This window comes from Elaeis guineensis, chromosome 2, assembly GCF_000442705.2.
Source record: "Elaeis guineensis isolate ETL-2024a chromosome 2, EG11, whole genome shotgun sequence".
NCBI lineage: Eukaryota > Viridiplantae > Streptophyta > Magnoliopsida > Arecales > Arecaceae > Elaeis > Elaeis guineensis.
In genome coordinates this window covers 87167553-87186309 of record NC_025994.2, presented here as the reverse complement: position 1 = coordinate 87186309, position 18757 = coordinate 87167553, and positions in this window count along the sequence as shown.

Below are 18757 nucleotides of genomic sequence, written 5' to 3'. Positions count from 1 at the left end.
AGAATACCGGCAACTCCACCCTATATAAAGGGAGGTAAGAGGAAGACAAAGGGAGGACTTTTTTTACACAATTTATTGCTCTCGTGTTTTTGGTTCTTTCAACTATTCACATTTTCCAATTGACTTAAGCATCGGAGGATCTCCCACCAGACAACCTCCAGCAAGAGGACTTTATTTTGTAGGTTCCCCTTCCTTCAAGATCCAGCGCTTCTCTTCGACTCTATTGGGAGGATCTTTCATGAGTACAGAATACAGATCCCCCATCCAAGATCGCTAACACTGGTGACGATGTCGATCCCATAACAAAAAGAAAGAAAAGATATATACAAAAGAAGACAATCAAATACATGGATCAGCCGAAGACTTTCTTCTATGGGATATGCAAGCTTCACTATAAAAGAAAGAATAAATATAAGAGGAGATCACACCCTCTCAACCCTCGTACATCAACCTCTTTCTAAACAAGAAGCACTAAAATCCTTACAATACTCTCAAAAACCCCCAAGGAGACTCTCTGACTGCTGCTAGCCTCTCTTAACCACTACTAGCTGCTGCCTGTTGCTACACCCTCTTCTCAGCCCATCTACCCCCTTTTAAAGAGCCCAAATCGAGACCTAGTCACATCCATACTCTTGTTGGGACTCAAATCACTTTTCGATTGTTCGATCGCTCCCGCTCATGCCTGTGATCGCTTGATCGCACAAAATCATGCGTGGACCGTGGATAGACCATGCGAAATGCCTCCTGGACCGCGTGAAATGGCTCCTAGACCATGTGAATTGCCTACATCGTGTTTCTGCATCATGGACCATGTGTGCACCACGTGGAGGACCGTACATCACGCATGTGCTGCCTGCCATGCTACTGCAGGCCGCGTGCTGTAGGTTGCGCGTGCTATGGGCCGCACTCTGCAAGCCTACAGGCTCGACTGTAGGCCTGTGCATGGCTGTTGGCCGTGCCTGTGAGTCTCCTCTGTCTTGAGCTTCACTGTTGTAGGCTTTTCTGCTGTATGTCAAATTTCAGGATGCCAAAATTCAACAATCTCCATCTCGACTCGACATTCGGCCACCATAAAACTTTGAGAGCTTTTGGATAATCTCACCCCCATACCCTATGGCATATATCTAACTACTCATGAATGGACAAACATAGGAGTCGAGCCAAGCCATTCGATCCTATCTCTGTCATATACTGTGATCTGTCTGATCTGAGATCTGCTCGGAATAGCCTCCTACGGTAATAGAAACTTCATCCTATGACGTCACCTATTATTCTTTCGAGTCTCCCATCTCGTGTCCAATCTATCTGTACCTGAAGCTCCACTTTGCTCTAAGCTTTCATTGGCTCCTAAAGCTCTACCTCGCACTGAGCTCTCTGTCAAGAGGTAATATCCTCCATACCTCTTTCCTTTCAATACAATCCTACTATCGTATAAAACCTTTAGGATTCTATCATCAGCTATCCATCTATAGCTGCTTGAATCTAATCTACTTAATGAAATTAGATTACTCCTAAAATTGGGTATGTATCGAATCTCACCTAATTTCTTCACTACTCCATCATGAGTTTGTAAACTAACAGTCTCAATGCTCTTGATCGCACAGCTCGATCTATCTGACAAATAAATAGTACCCTCACTACTCTCTAAGGAGTCAAACAGCTCCTCTCTGCAATAAACATGATGCAAACATGTAGAATCTAAAATTCACTATGCCCGCAAGCCCACAGGCTCGGCCTGTGGGTGTCAAGCTCACAGGCGTGCAGGGGGCCAGCAACGCGCGGCCCAGCTCGTGCGAGATGCGCAGTCCAGGGGAGGAGAGCATGCAGTCCACAGCACTTGATCACACATTGTGCACGATCAGACAGCCAAAATCGCATGCAGGGAAGATCCAATGGTGACTAGTGTTTTGGACTCCTATTAGGATGCTTGAATCTAATCTGCTCGATGAAATTAGATTACTTCTAAAATTGGGTATGCATCGAATCTCATCCAATTTCTTCACTGCTCCATCATAAGTTTGTAAACTAACAATCCCAATGCCCTTGATCGCACAGCTCGATCTATCTGATAAATGAACAGTACTCTCACTGCTCTTTAAGGAGTCAAACAGGTTCTCTCTGCAACAAACATGATGCAAATATGTAGAATCTAAAATCCACTATGCCCGCAAGCCCACAGGCTCGGCCTGTGGGTGTCCAAGCCCACAGGTGTGTAGGGGGCCAGCAGCACATGGCCCAGCCTGTGCAAGATGCACGATCTAAGGGAGGAGAGCATGCAGTCCGTAGCACATGATCACACGTTGTGCACGATTAGATGGCCAAAATTGTGTGCAGAGAAGATCCAATGGTGGCTAGTGTTTTGGACTCCTATTAGGACTATGCTTAGGATTTTTTAAAGGCCCTACGGCCTGTCGCAAAGAGGAAACCATCTTGAGAACGATCAAGAGCTCTGAGAGAGTGTGGGAGCAGCCATGAGCACCTAGTAGAGGCTATGAGAGAGTCTCCTTGAAGGATTTTTTAGAGCATTGTGAGGGTTTCTTTTGTACTTCTTGCTGAGAGAGAGAGAGATTGATGTATGAGGGTTGAGAGAGTGTGATCCCTTTTTGTATTTACTCTTTTTCTCATAGTAAAGCTTGCATGCCCTATAAAGATAAGCCTTAGATTGATCTACATATTTGATTAGGTCCTTTTGTAAATCTCTCTTCTTCCTTCCTATTGTGGTATTGACATCATCACTAGGATTAACGATCTTGAATGGAGAATCCATATTCCACACTCATGAGGGATCCTCCTAACAAATGGTATCAAAGCACGCGGTTGTTCGGGTTGTGGTGATATTGATCGAGGTTGGAGAAGATGGAGAAAATAGACTCAATCAAGATGGATATCAATTGATATGATGGAAAAAGTATTTTCTCGTTATGGCAAGTGAGGATGAAGGATGTGCTCATTCAACAAAGATTGATTGAGACTATCTTCTATAAGGAGAAACCGACTACCATGGAAGAGAAGGATTGAAAATGGCTCCAGATGCAGACGGTGAGTACAATCCGTTTATACTTAACGGATGATGTGGTGATCCATGTACTTAGCGAGACTTCTCCGATGATGATATGGACAAAGCTCAAGGAGATGTACCTGGCAAAGTCACTCATCAATGTTCTTTTCTTCTGAAAGTAATTCTATCAGCTTTGGATGAGCAAGGGATAGAGCGTGTAGGAGCATCTCAGTAATTTTCAGAAGATCCTCACTGATCTCCTCGGTATTGGTGAGAAGGTTAAGAAGAATACTAGGATGTTGGTCTTGCTTTCGACATTGCTCCCTTCCTTTGAGTCTTTGATGACTATTTTTCTTTTGGAGAAGAGCACTATTAAGATGGATGAGATCACTTCTGTACTTCTCCAGAATGAAGTTCTCAGGTGAAAAAATCAAGCTTCGAGTTCAGATGGTGACTCGGCTTTGACGGTGATTGAAGGTGATGGTGACAGAGAATGAAGCGGTAGAGAATTGCAATGTGGGCAGTCCAAGTCCAAGTCAAGAGACTACAGTAAGATCAGGTATCAAAAGTATGATGAGTTGGGATATCGAGTTAGAGATTGTCCATAGCTCAAAGATCGGATGAAAGCTACTATGGCGGCAATCCAAGATGGTGAAAAAGAAGAAAGTGATGATGTTCTTCTGGTGTCAGATGAGGTATCTACTTCTTCTCCATAATAGATTTTAGATTCTGTATGTTCGCATCATGTTTGTTGTAGAAAGGAGCTATTTGACTCCCTAGAGAGCAATAAGGGCATTATTCATCTACTGGATAGATCGAGCTATGCGATCAAGAACAATGGGATTGTCAGCTTAAAGACTCATGATGGAGCAGTGAAAAAATTGGATGAGATTTGACACATATCCAATTTTAGGAAAAATCTAATTTTACTGAGCAGACTGAATTCAAGCAGCTATAGATGGAGAGCTGATGATGGAATCCTGAAGATTTTGCATGATAGTAGGGTTGTGTTGAAGGGAAAGAGGTATAGAGGATATTATCTCTTGACAGGAAGCTCAACGCAAGGTGGAGCTTTAGAAGCTAGTGGGAGCTTAGAGCAAGGTCGAGCTCTAACTATAATGGATTAGGCGTGAAATAGAAGACTCGAGAGGATGACAGACGACATCGTAGGGTGAAGTTTCTATTACCACAAGAGACTACCCCTAGTAGATCTCAGGTTAGGCGGATCTCAGCACATGATGGAGAAGGGATCGAGCGGCATAGCCCAACCCACATGCTTGTTCATCCATGAGTAGTCAAGCATATACCCCAAGGTATGAGGACGAGATCATCTAGAAGCTCTCAAAATTATATGGAGGCCGAATGTTAAGTCAAGGTAGAGATTGTTGGATTTTGGAGCCTCAAATTCGATCCACAGCAAAAAAGTCCATAGCAAAGAAGCCTAAGACGGAGAAGTCCAACAGATCAGGCTTGCAGATGTAGGCACGGGGGGCCTGCAGCGTGTGGCCCAGCACGCACAGCCCAGCACTCGCAAGATGCTCGATCCATGGGAGGGGATCGCACGGTCCACGCACGGTCCACAGTATGTGATCATGCATTGTGCATGATCAGATGGTCGAAATCATGTGCGGGGAAGATAAATAAAAAATTACTAATTATTTATGATAAAATTTTTTCATCATAAATAATTAAGTATTTATGAAGAAAAAATTTATATCATAAATACTTAATTATTTATGATAAAAATATTTTTATCATTAATATTTAAAAAAATTAAATATTTAATAAAATCAAAAGTTGCTTATTATTTGTGATAAAAATTTTTCATCATAAATAATTAACTATTTATAATAAAAAAAAATTTACATCATAAATACTTAATTATTTATGATAAAAATATTTTCATTGTCAATATGTAAAAAATTAAAAATTTAAAAAAAATTATAAAATTTAAATTTTTGATTTTGTATAAGACAACTGCATCTATTTTTTGTAGCAGTTGTATACATCTTTTATCTTTTTATATGATAAAGAAGCAAATGTGAGTTATGATCTAGATCGAACTTTTTGTATAAAAAAATCATATGAAAGTGAGTGATATTCGTAAATTAGAATGAATAGATCCTTTTGAATGAAATAAGCTATACGTTTACTTGTGATGTAAAATTCATCTGTTTATCGCTGTCACTGTTACTAGTGATATCAATAAATCTTTCTGATGGAGTGTCTGTCTTAAGCTGTATGAAAAGAGCCTCTTTTCTTACAGAAATTATATAGTTAAGCAGCGCATTCTAGCATAACTTTCACTATCTCAAAAGATATCGCACTTTTCGCATCGATCGACACTCAAATGTATCTCTGTAGGAGTTTCAATTATGAGAAGACAAACAATACGAACACTCATCTTCCTAGTAATACAAAGTATTAATATGAGTTTGTGCTTTATAACATAACTTGCACTACCTGTAGATCTGCTTTGATTCTGATTAATTGCTAGATCTTTGATACTCTCATAATTTCACTTAAAATTTTCAAACTCGATCCTCACATGCATGCAATATACGAGTTTCTAGACCTCTAACTTTTTGTCTCTATCCTATCCTCCAAATCTCAATCTTGATAGATTTTTTTCATGATCTTTGAATTGCCATGATATTCTCTACTCCGACTTCCAGAATGAGGACTCCAAAAAGAAGATGAGCTCCTTGAAGATCGAAGACCTCAAAACTATCGATCTCCCATAGTGCTCATTCCATTATAGAAGCCGAAGAGTTGTTCTTATAATAATTATTAGTGATGTAAATTAAATTTTTTTTGTTAAATTTTTTGGATGAAAAATTTTTTTGAAAAAAAAATTTAAATTAATTTTTTTATGAAATTATTATTGAGAAGATTTTTTTAGATTAAAAAAATTTAGAGAATTTTTTTTAATTATTAAATTATAAATCAAATTTTCATTATAAATAGTATTTAAATTTTTTAAAAAATTTTAAAAAAAAATATTTGCAACATAAATTTATTTTCTATTGACAATCATGTTTTAAAAATACTATTTTAATCAATTTTTATGAAAAAATTGTTAATAAAAAAAATTATTAGTGACTAAAAAAATTTTTATTGGTAAAACCATTTTAAAAATATTTTTTTATTTTTTTGAAGAAAAAATTGTTAGAGGGAAAAAAAATTTTTGACGGTATTTATTAGCGATGAAAATCATTTTTCTATTGCTAATATCCTTATTAACGATGAATATTTTGATTTTCATCACCAATAATTTATTTTATAAATTTTTTGGATGAAATTTTTTTAGAAGAAAAATTTTTTTAGTGGGAATATTTTTGACAAAAATTATGGATGATGAAAATTAATTTTCATTGTGAATAAGAGTATTAGTGATAAAAATTTTTGTCGCTAATAGTTTTTCATTTAATAAACATCAAGTCGACATCGCTTCCATCATCGGTGACTGCGAAACCCTCCTCTCCCTCTCTCTAAGAGCTCTCTCTCATTTTTTTCCCGCGAAACTCTTCTCTCCCCCCACTCCCTCCGAGCTCTCCCCCTCTCTCCCTCTCCCTCTCCCTCTCTGGCTCCACCATCGCTTTCTAAGAGCTCCGCCATCACTTCCATCGGGAATCACGGATGATGCCTCTCTGGCTCCACCGTTGCTCATCGTCGCTTCCCCCTCAAGTATGATCTATCATTGCCTTTTTTTTTGGTTGATCGGGCCACCGATGAGCGACGTCCGGTGCCATAGTACGAAGCTGTCGGTGGGGGGGAGGGGGAGGGGGCAGGATCCGATCATGGGGAAGGGGGAGCCATGGGGTGCGAAGGAGTGACACCATTGGGGGTGGAGGGGGGGCCGTGGGGTTTGTCAGGCAGGAAGGAGGGAGGGGGTGGGTCGCTGGGTTCCGTCAGGTGACAATGGGATGCAGGAGCAAGAGCCGGGGGTTGGGGGGACGGCAGTGGGGGTTAGGGGGATGGCGACGGCTCAAATGCGGTTTGGGTGCCATAGGATTAGGGGGATGGCGGAGTGGGGGGCCGTGGGGGCTGGTGGTCGAAGGGCGGAGGGGGTTGCAAGAGGCTGAGGGGCCGGAGGGTGGAGGGGCTTTTGTGGGGTGGCAGTGGGCGGCATGGGGGTCGGGGGGCCGGAGGGCAGAGGGGGTGGCACGATGAGTAGGGCGAGGTCGTGGGTGGCACGTCGGAGGGGGGTGGGTGTGGGTCGACTGCCGGTGGAGGAAGGTCAATCGAGGTGGGGAGGGAGGAAGAGAAAGGATAAATGAGGAGAAAAAAAGAAAAAATAATCAAATAATCAAATATTAATCAAATATTTTATTATTTGATTAATAATAAAATATTTTTTTGTTATAATTTAATGCATATTTTTTTGCTTGTTATAATTTAATACATATTTTTTTATAATTTAATGCATATAAAATATTATGATTATGATTTAATATTTTAACTTGGATTAGCCGAATCCTTTAGTAAATTTTTAATGCATATGAACTGTTCGATCCGAGATTCGGATCGGTATTCGGTTCGGATTCAGATCGTGATATGAATTGGATCAAGATCAGAATCCGGATCGAGATCAAGATCTCGATCTGAGTTGGGATCCAGATCGAAATCTAATCAGGATTCGAATTGGGATCCGCATCAAATCTGACACTGTGGGAGTGGGGGTCATGGAGGCTAAGTCCGAGCGGCACGAGGTGGGTGACGGTGGCGGCGCCGCAGGAGCGGGGGTCACGGGAGCCTAGTCCGAGTAACACGGGGTGGGTGACGGCACCGGCACCGCAAGAGTGGGGGTCACGGGGGCCGAGTCTGGGCGGCACGGGGTGGGTGACGGTGACGGTGCCGTAGGGGGTGGGTCAGGCTACGGGTGGATGATGTTTAGAAAAAAAAGAAATTTTTAAAAAAAATATTTCAGATAAAATATATTTAAGAAAAAAATAATTGTTAAGAAAAAATTTTTAAGAAAAAAACTATTTAGAAAAAAAATATTTTTAGATAAAAAATATTTTTAAAAAAATAAAAAATTATTTATTATATATATAAAAGTTAAAATGTGAATTGAGTCGGGATTGGGGGAGAGGGGGGTTAATCGATCTAAACCCAATCGAGTCAGCTCTGGGTCGAGCCAAATGTTTGTCCGAGCCCAGCCCGATGGCCAAATGGGCTCCATTTTTTGGCTAGAGCCTGGCCTGAATGGTTTGGGGCCGAGTTCGAAGCTTGATCCGATGGACCTCGGGCCGACCTGATGGGCCTCTTGACAGTCCGATGGGCCTCCAGCGGCCCAACCCACTTTCAGCCCTATCTGCGAGACTGTCTTTATGATGCTGCTTTTGATGAATTTGAAAGATGAGGGAGAGGGAGCAGAGGATATTCGGTGCGAGATTGAGTTTCGTGTTATAATTTTATGTTAATATTATTTTGCATGCTCAATTACTTATAGTTTATTTTATATTTATTACATAAATTTTTTAGTATTACTGTTGAAATTTATAATTTTTTTATTGTTCCACTAGCACAATGCACATTGCTTTTGCTTATTACAATTTAATTATTTTGTATGCTATTTTATATCTTTTTGTTTATTATAATTAAATATAAAAAATATTTTTATTTTAAAAAAAACTCTACTAAAATTTTTGATGAAAAAATTTTAATACAAAGTTATTCTATTTTGATAAATTAGAAATCCATCTCTGAATGTATATTTCGAGATGGTAGTTAAATTGCATTGAGCCATAGATTTTTGTTCAAGATTCGATCTTAATCGAGATCGACTCTTGAATATCCTGTATTCAGATTTTTTGAAAAAGTAATAATCTTATTATTATTAATAGTTGATATTTTATTTTATTATATGGTTGTCATCAGTTATCTATCCACTGTTCTTTGGGTATATGGTGGATAGAATGCGTAGGCACCATATTCACGTCATATACTTGGAGAACTATGGAGAGATACTGTCGAAATTTTTACAATAATAAAATAAAGTATTGACTAATAACAATAATAAGAGTATTACTTTCTGAAAGGGATAGGACCACACCTGTTAGTAATGATTTGAAATAGATAGGATCATGCATTTTTACTTCATTACTCCACACCTGTGTTCTTTAATATGTACTATTTTATATAAAATAATCTATGTCTGGATCTGAATCGAGATTTAGTTCGAAATCTGGGTCGGGATTCGGTTCAGAATCTGGATTGGGATCCAGTTCGGATGAATACCACTAAAAATTTTTTTATTGTTTATGATTTTCATGTTTGTTATTAGATGGATATCAACAAAAGTTGGATGAATGCCAGAGATATTTTTTTTTCTGAATATCAAAAAAGTGTTTGAGATTTTATTGAGTTTGCACAGTATAAGGCTGACAGTGCTAGTCGGATAAAGTATCCATACAAGAGATGTGTCAATATGGTATATCATCACATAATACTTGTTGAGGAGTATCTGCTATATTATGGTATAGACAAGAAGTATACTCGCTGGATATGGCATGGAGAGAGTGATCCAAATGAAGTTGTGCGCAACGATGACGATACTAAAGATGATAGTGATGCTACTGAACCTGTCGAACATGGTGATATAGAAGAACTATTGAATGATTTACATCAGGGTGTTTATTCAAATGTACGCATAAGTACTAGTGTATTTGAAAGCAATTCTAATCATGAACACAATATCTGACTTGAGATAGAAAGAATTTCTGAATAGTTTGCAAAGCTTATAAGAGATGCACGAGAGCCACTCTATCTAAATTATGCAAAGTTCTCCAAGTTAGAGTTTTTAATAAAATTACTTCATATTAAAATCGTGAACCGATAGAGTCAAAAGTTATTTGACTAAAATTTGACATTGATTAAAGCAGCTCTTTTCGATAAAGAGAGACTTTTGAAATCATATTCTGAAGCAAAAATATACATACGAAAATTGAGACTTGACTATATTCCTAGACATACCTGCAAAAATGACCATATATTATTTTATAAGGATAACGAACAGGCAACTGAATGTTCGAAATACGGTGAGCCTAGGTACAAAGTTGATAATAGAAAAAGAAAGAAGATACCTCAAAAGATTTTGAGGTATTTTTCATTGATTCCAAGACTTCAAAAATTGTATATGTCCACAAAGATAGTTGAAAAAATGAGATGGCATCATGAGCAACGGGTTTCAGAGGCGAACATATTTAGCCACCTGACTGACTCCATAGTGTGGAAAGACTTCGATGCAAAGCATCTATACTTTGTGAGTGACCCGCACAATATCCAGCTTGGTCTAGCGACAGATGGATTTAATCTCTTTGGCAATTTGAGTACTTCCTACAGCATGTGGTCTGTGATGCTAGTTGTATATAATGTGTTACTTTGGAAGTGCATGAAAGAATCATTTATTTTTATATCACTGTTGATTTTGGGTCCAAAAGCATCAGGTAATGAAATTGATATATATCTACAATCGTTAATCGATAATCTGAAGGAGCTATATGAAAATGGAGTATAGACATATGATTTTGTGAGTCGAAAAAATTTTAAGTTGCATGCTTCGATTTTATGAACCATAAATAATTTTTTTGCATATGAAAACTTATCTGGGTGGAGTATCAAAGGATATCTGGCATGTCCAATATGCAACAAAGATGCATCCTCCTTACATTTAAAGCATGGATAAAAAAAATACTTCATGGGTCATCGACGATTTCTACTTGATAATCACTCTTGGAGGACCCGTTACAATCAATAGTTTGATAGTAAGTCCGACTGACATCTGCCACCTAAGGAGTTAAGTGGAATAGAAGTCATAGAACAACTTCAAGTCATTAGAAACGTCTAATGTGAGAAAATATCGGGTACTCACAAGCGGAAGCATACTGAAGCTGAGGTGAATTGAATGAAGTGAAATATTTTTTTCGAACTACCATATTGAAAGTAGCTACTACTTCGTTATAATCTGGATGCATGCATATTGAAAAAAATATTTATGATAATATCATCGATGCAATATGGAACATCTCAGAAAAAATAAAAGATAATACAAAAGCTCATCTTGATTTGTAGAAAATAAAAATCTAACCAGAGTTGCATTTAGTTCGTCGAGGTGATAAATTTTTTATGTCACCTGCATGTTATTCACTGTTTGGCGAGAAAAAGAAGAGTTTCTATGGATGGTTCAAAATCGTAAAGTTTTCTGATGCTTATGCTTCAAACATATCGTGGTGTGTTGGTAATAACGACAGTAATATCTCTGGTATAAAAAGTCATGACTCCCATATGATGATGCAACGCTTGCTTCCTGTAGTCATGCATGGCTATTTAGGTGGTGATGTTCTAACTGCATTGGTTGAGTTGGGAGTGTTCTTCCGAGAATTGTGTTATCGAAAATTAAAAATTAACTTACTTGAGAAGTTTAAGAAGAATATCATGCTCATTTTTTGTAAGTTAAAAAAAAAATTCACCATTATTTTTTGATGTAATAGTGCACCGAGCTATTCATCTCCCAAAGGAAGCTCTTTTGATCGGACCGGTACATTATCGGTGGATGTATCCGATTGAAAGGTAAAAAAATTATACGTATTTTATCATATTAGTTATAATATATAAATATATTTTTAAAATTTAAATTTATTTTTATTTATAGATTCTTGTGTATCCAAAAAAAGTATGTGCGCAATAAAGCATGGCCTAAAGGATCTATAACGGAAGCATACGTAGCTATGGAGTATGTCACATTCTGCTCGATGTATCTTGATGATATCGAAATAAGATTCAATCATATAGATTATAATATACACCGTGAATGGGGTGACAATGAACTGATACTGTCTATATTTAAATAAATAGTTTAACCCATTGATGGAAGGAGATATGAATTTATGGAGGTGAATGAGCTATCCAAGTCATACTTCTACATTCTAAATAATTATAAAAAATTGAAGATTTCATTGAGTAAGTATCATCTTAGCATACTGTTTAATGTTCTAAGTAATTTTTTTATGTCAATGTAAAATTAAAAATCATGACTTGTGGTAGTGAGCACAAGAGTATACTATCCAGAGAGAATAATACGGATGCTGATGATCGACATGAAAAAAAATTTACAAAATGATTTGAAGACCTTGTAAGTTGCACTAGTAATATGTTATTTTTAATAATTATAGAAATAATTATTTGAACTGACATAATTTTTTATGTTTTGGTGTAGATGAAATATAAGTATTTTACTAAAGAAGAGAATGTGACCGATAAGTTATATGATTTAGCATGTGGCTCTGATTGAAGAGTTAACCACTACTCATCCTGTATCATTGGAGGAATAAAATTTCACACAAGAGGGCTTCAGATATAATAACAGATCCAGAATAGTAGAATTGCTACGATAAGATATGAAGGAGAAGAAGAGATTGAATATTGTGGTGTACTGATAGATATCATAAAACTAAAGTATGGGTCTAGTAATTCTGTATTTTTATTTCAGTATGATTGGTAGGATATTAGCAATAAAAATATCGATATTCATATCAATCCACACTTTATCAATGTAAACTTTGCACGAACATGGTACCAGAATGAACCGTATATATTAACAACTCAAGCGAAACAAATAATATATTTGAAGGATCTAAAGTATCGAGATAATTAGTATACCGTACAAAAAATAATATCTAAAGGCATATATGACATACCAACCTGACTAGAGATGGATGAAAATTTAAATTTATATGAAGAGAAAGCTTTTCAAGAAGAAAAATAAATATTAGTCGAGCTTTTTATTGATGAAAAATTTATAACAGCTCCTTTGAATAGGGCTGATCTGTCATCCAATGAAGTTGAAGCTGATTTTATATTTAATCTTGATGAGTCAGAGGATGATGATCAGTTCATAAATGACGATGAGATAGAAGATGATACATTAATCGATTATTATGATTCGGAGGAGAACCAACATATCGAAGAAGATACGAATATTGATGAGTAGATCTATATTCTTTATTAAATCTTCTCTTGCAATAATGGTATATGATATAATTTTATTCTTTAGAATGTAATTTATTTTTCATTATTATTATTCAATATTATATTCATTTATATGTCAAAAATTATAGATATGGCATCAGAAGACAGACGACGATATTTGCACTCGCAGTCTACCCCTGAGACGAGGCATCTTCACCTATTTCTATTACCGCACCAGTAGAGTCGCCAGAAGGTCCTGCACTAACAAATCCTAATGAGGTAGGTCCGAGTGAGGTGGGTCTAAATGGTATTATTATACTTTTTATATAATAAAATTTAATTTTTTTATTTAGATAGCTATCATACTAATGATTTATTTATTGCTGTTTCAGGCTAGTCTCCATCGATGGTGAGGTAAGGGTGAGGTCTATCGAAGAATCTCGCTCTAGAGCGTTGGAGATGCGAATACCCAGGATAATATCTCTGTATTGAGATACCACCAGACTACACCAGGCTCATTAGGGGATGGTGCGAGCTATGCTAGATCGAGCTGAAAATCATATGCCGCAGCTATGCCCTTGTGATGCTTTTTGATTGGCATCACGTTGTACGGGCTCAGAGAGAAATTTTTTATACCAAGTTATAGATAAAATAAATTATACTGTGAATATTTAATTAGTATGATATTTTTTAATATTTATTATTCGCAGGGTGTATTTGATATTATTGATTTTGAGGAGGATCGCGTGCGGTGAGCTATGGATGCTTATTTATGTTTGCATTTCAAGGAGTATCGCCACCGCATCCATCAGTATTGGTACATGTGATGCAAAATCATGGGGTGGAGGTAGCATGGCAGTGGCCCTATGACAGCATCACTATGGATGACTGAGCTCTTGTATGCTGGCATTATGAGGATCCAACATATCAGGTTACACATCCAAACTTTTTTTTAGAGTTTAATGTGAATCATTTATTCTTAAATTCAGTTTGTTACCTACTAATTTAATTGCTAACTATACATAGATGGTGTGTTCAGAACATCGCAAATTGGGTGAGATAGACCGTGTCGCATTGTGGGGGTTCGAGGTCCTTCGCTCATCATATAGAGTAGATGGTAAGTAATTTCTAATTAGCATATTTTAACTCTTTAACTATTTAAAAAATTTTTAATTAATTATTCTCAAATTGCAGAGAGATACAGAGAGTGGCGAGCTTTCTGGTAGGATCGATATCTACTAGCAGACCCACCAGCGATGGTTAGGAGAGTAGATGATGGAGAGTCAGGAACTTTTTGTAAATTTTTGTAATTATTTTTTTATTTATATTTTAATTTTTAGTATTTAATTAAAATCACTATAATTTTAATTTTCAAAATCGTATGATAGGCATCAGATCCCAGCATATCCTTGAGGGCTCGATCGCACCCACAGATGATGAGATCTATGATCAGGTGCTTGGTACGAAATTTTGTTATATTAAGGGTCTAGAGCATGGGATCAATACTCTCTCATCTTTATGCTCGTCCAAGACTGACATCCATACTGCCTGTGATGCTCGACTAGTGGAGGTGCAGAGGCAGGCTATTGAGGATCGACAGCGAGTTGATGAGTTGGCTACACGTATCGAAGAGTACCAGCTACTCCAAATCTAGATGATAGAGTGGATAGCACAGATGGAGAGGATGATGCAGCTGATGAGGTAGCAGCAGGTTGGTCCGAGCTCTTCTAAATACTTTTCTTTTTCAGTCCGTTCTCCTTCTGCAGATACTGACACTTGGCAATCTGTTTATGTAGCTTTTTATTTTTATTTCAAATCTCTTATAATTTTAATTTAATATAATAAAATAATAAAATTTATTTATGAGTTTATTATGTAAATTTTTTATTTTAATTTTTTATTTTTAATTTATAAAAATATTATAAATATAAATTAAAAATATATATTCATAAATTATTTTTAAAAAAATATGTATAAATTTTTAGTGATGGAATTATTTTTTATGAAATATTGATTGCCAAAAAATATATTAACGATGAAAAAATTAGTCGTAAATAATTTTTTTAATAAATTTAAAAATATTAAAATTTTATATTAAATTAATAATGATAAAAATAATTTTATCCTAAATAATTGATAATTTAATAGTGATAAAAATTTATGTCAAAAATTATCATATTTACGATGAAACATTTACGTCGCTAATATTTTTTTATAAATCTAAATTTTATAAAAAAAATTAAATTAAATTAATAGTGATAAAATTGATTCATCATAAATAATTATTTTTTATTAGTGACTTAATATTTCATTGCAAATTACTATTTTTTATATCTAAAATTTTTCATCATAAATAGTTTTCAAAAAAAAAAAATTTTAACGATGAAAATTTTTTATCGATAATATCGATTATTAGCAATGAAATTTTTTTCATCGTAAAAAATTATCAACGATATCATTATTTGTGACTAAATATTAGCGACGATAATTTTATCACTAATAACTATTACTAATAAAAATCAAATATTAGCAATGAATTTTTTGTATTGCTAATACCATGTTCTGTTGTAATGACTACATAAGTGTTTCTTCATATTAAGCCAATTTCTTATAATGAACTGTAGTAGGTTTGTTGTGCTATCCATAAAGCCTACTTTGGAGATTGATGTGGGGTCGTCTTGATGTATATTAGATACTTACGGCATATTTTGGATATGTTGCTTCATTGTGCTATCCATAAGAACTGTATTTTTCAGATATGACTGTATAAAAATGAAGGGTCTAACTTAGCTAAATACTATAGTTTGTTGTACTATCCATAAGACTATGAATATCTTAAAGGCAAGATTTTATTGAGAGTTGCATGAGATATATTTGGAAAGAGTTTTCTATCTTTGAACTCACTGGAGTTTGTTATGCTATCCACAAGGCTTCTTTGAGGAATTAGTATCTCAACCCCATTAGAAAATCAGATTAAAATTTCTCACTTATCATAGGTAAGGACTATAATATCCAATAAAATAGTGAGAGACATAATTAGACAGATGACTTGATCTAGTTATGCATGTCATCATGAGTGGTCTGCTTATGTTATTGTTCTTAATTCATATAGATTAATTCTCTTTTAGGACAACTTCACTCTCATTGCATGGCATCATTGATGCAAATATATTGATTGGTTTGAACTATGTGGGTTGGTTGAGGTACTTACGAATGAGATTCGCACAGGAAAAGATCTCCTATTTCTAGATATTTCTAACCCTAATTCGATCAATGAAAATGCTTCTAAAGAGGATCAGGCTACACATAAGTTTTGGCAGTCTGACAGCAAGGCTGTCAAGAGTATTTTGTTAGCCTCGATGAGCAAAGAGTTGCAGAGACAATTCAATAATATGGATCCTCACTCCATAATCCTTAATCTTAAGGAATTATATGGAGAATAAAGCCGGCAAGCCAGCATCTTCAAAAGGAAGAAGGCAAATAATGTTCCTACAAATATTACTTGTTATTATTACGGCAAGATAAGATATTGAAAAAAAAATTACAAGAATTATCTTACAAATTTGAAGTAGGATATAAATATTGCACCGAAATGTGTGTATATGATACAGACTTATTTTTCATTAAGTACCTCAAACTCTGATACTTGAATATTGGATTCTGCTCGTAGTTCGCACATTTGTAATTCATTACAGTAACTATAAAATATCAGAGGACTGAAAAGAGATGAGTTCAAACTTTTCGGCACAAGTGGAGAGTTCATTAGCACAGAAGCTATAGGAATTAATATGCTAAAGTTGCCTTCGGGCAAGACTTGAAATTAGAAGAATGTTATTACATACCTAAGGTTATTAGAAATATTATTTTTATATCTTTGTTTCTAAAATAAGGTTATGAAATAAAATTAATGGGCAATGGTTGCTCCATATTTTTTTCTAATGAATTCTATGATAGTTGTTATATTGATAACAATCTTCTAATCCTTGTATTCAATGAAAATATTTTTTATATTGATAGAAATATAAAAAGAAAGAAAAAAAATGTGAATATCACGTATCTCTGATATTACTCTCTTCGTCATATTAGTGAGTCAAGGATAAACAAGTTGTATAAAAAAAAAAATTTTTTGACCTGTATGATTATGAATCATTGAAAACTTGTGAATCTTGTCATATGGATAAGATGACCAAGACCATATTCTCTAGATATGGAGAGAGGGCAAGCGAGATGTTAGCCCTAGTACATTCAGATATATGTGGGCCGATGATAACTCAGGTCAAAAGAGGATACTCCTACTTCATTACTTTTATGGATGATCTATCAAAATTTGGATATATATTCTTAATGAAACATAAATCTGAAGTCTTTGATAAGTTCAAGGAGTATCAAAGTATGGTTGAGAAATAAATTAAAAAAAGTATTAAGATTCTTCGATCTGATTGAGGAAAAGAATACTTATCCAGTGAATTTCTTGATCAGCTTAAAGATAAAGGTATTTTCTCTGAATAGACCTCTCCTTATATATCATAGCTAAATGGTATAGCAGAAAGGAGGAATCACACTTTAATGGATATGATACAGTCCATGATGTACTTCATCGATTTTTTAATACCATTCAGGAGATATATCCTAAAAACTGCCATATATATATATTGAACAGGATTCCTTTGAAGTCTGTTTCTGGTACTCCATATAAGATATGGAAAGAAAGAAAGCTGAATCTTAAACACCATAAGATCTGTGGTTATCCTGCTTATATCAAAAATATTTTTGAATATAAGCTAAGTGCTAGATTAGATAAGTGCAAACTTGTAAGGTATTGTAAGGAAACTAAAGGATACTACTTTTACCATCCTATTGAACAAAAGATATTTATTAGTGGGTATGCTACTTTCTTGAAAAAGAAATTCATCTAAGAAGAGGACAGTGGGAGGAATGTTGAACTCGAAGAAGTTTAGGACCTATAAACCATTCCAGAAATATCTGTGGTTGGACCACAAGGAGATCCTCAAGCAGAAATATCCAAAGATGAGGTACATCTACAATATATATCTTCTCTCTGAAGATCAGATAGAGTATGACAGGTACCTCTAACATATGGTTTTGTCATTAGAAATGACAATGAAATCAATATCATTAAGGATGATGATCCGCTGACCTATTTGAAAGCTATCATGAGTAGAGACTCAAATAGATGGCTAAATGCCATAAAATCCAAAATGGACTCAATTTATGCCAACAAATATGGACTTTAGTTGATGCACCTGAGGATGTGACCCCAACAGGGTGCAAATAGATCTTCAAGAAGAAGATCGGAGTAGATGGCCAAGTCGAAACCTACAAAGTTAGGTTGGTAGCGAAAGGTTTCAACCAAAGTTAAGGAATTGACTATGATGAAAGCTTCTCACCAAAAGCTATGTTCAAGTCTATTCGGATTCTGCATGCTATAGCTACATACTACGACTATGAGATCTGCCAGATGGATGTCAAGACTACTTTCTTCAATAGTAATATTGAGGAAGAGGTCTATATGACTCAGCCATAAAAATTTGTCTCAAGTGGAAGAGCAAATCAAGAATGCAAGTGTTAGATGTATGCACTAAAAGTCAATATGACGAACACATTGTAATAATTCTAAAATATATTTTTGTACTTAAACAATAAATTTATCAATAAAATGGGTAATTTTTATCCATTCTTGTGTTATATGTCCGAGAATCATCCAAAGAATTAATAACTTAAAGATACATATTCTTAAGAGTTTGAAATTTGAGATATGTATAATTA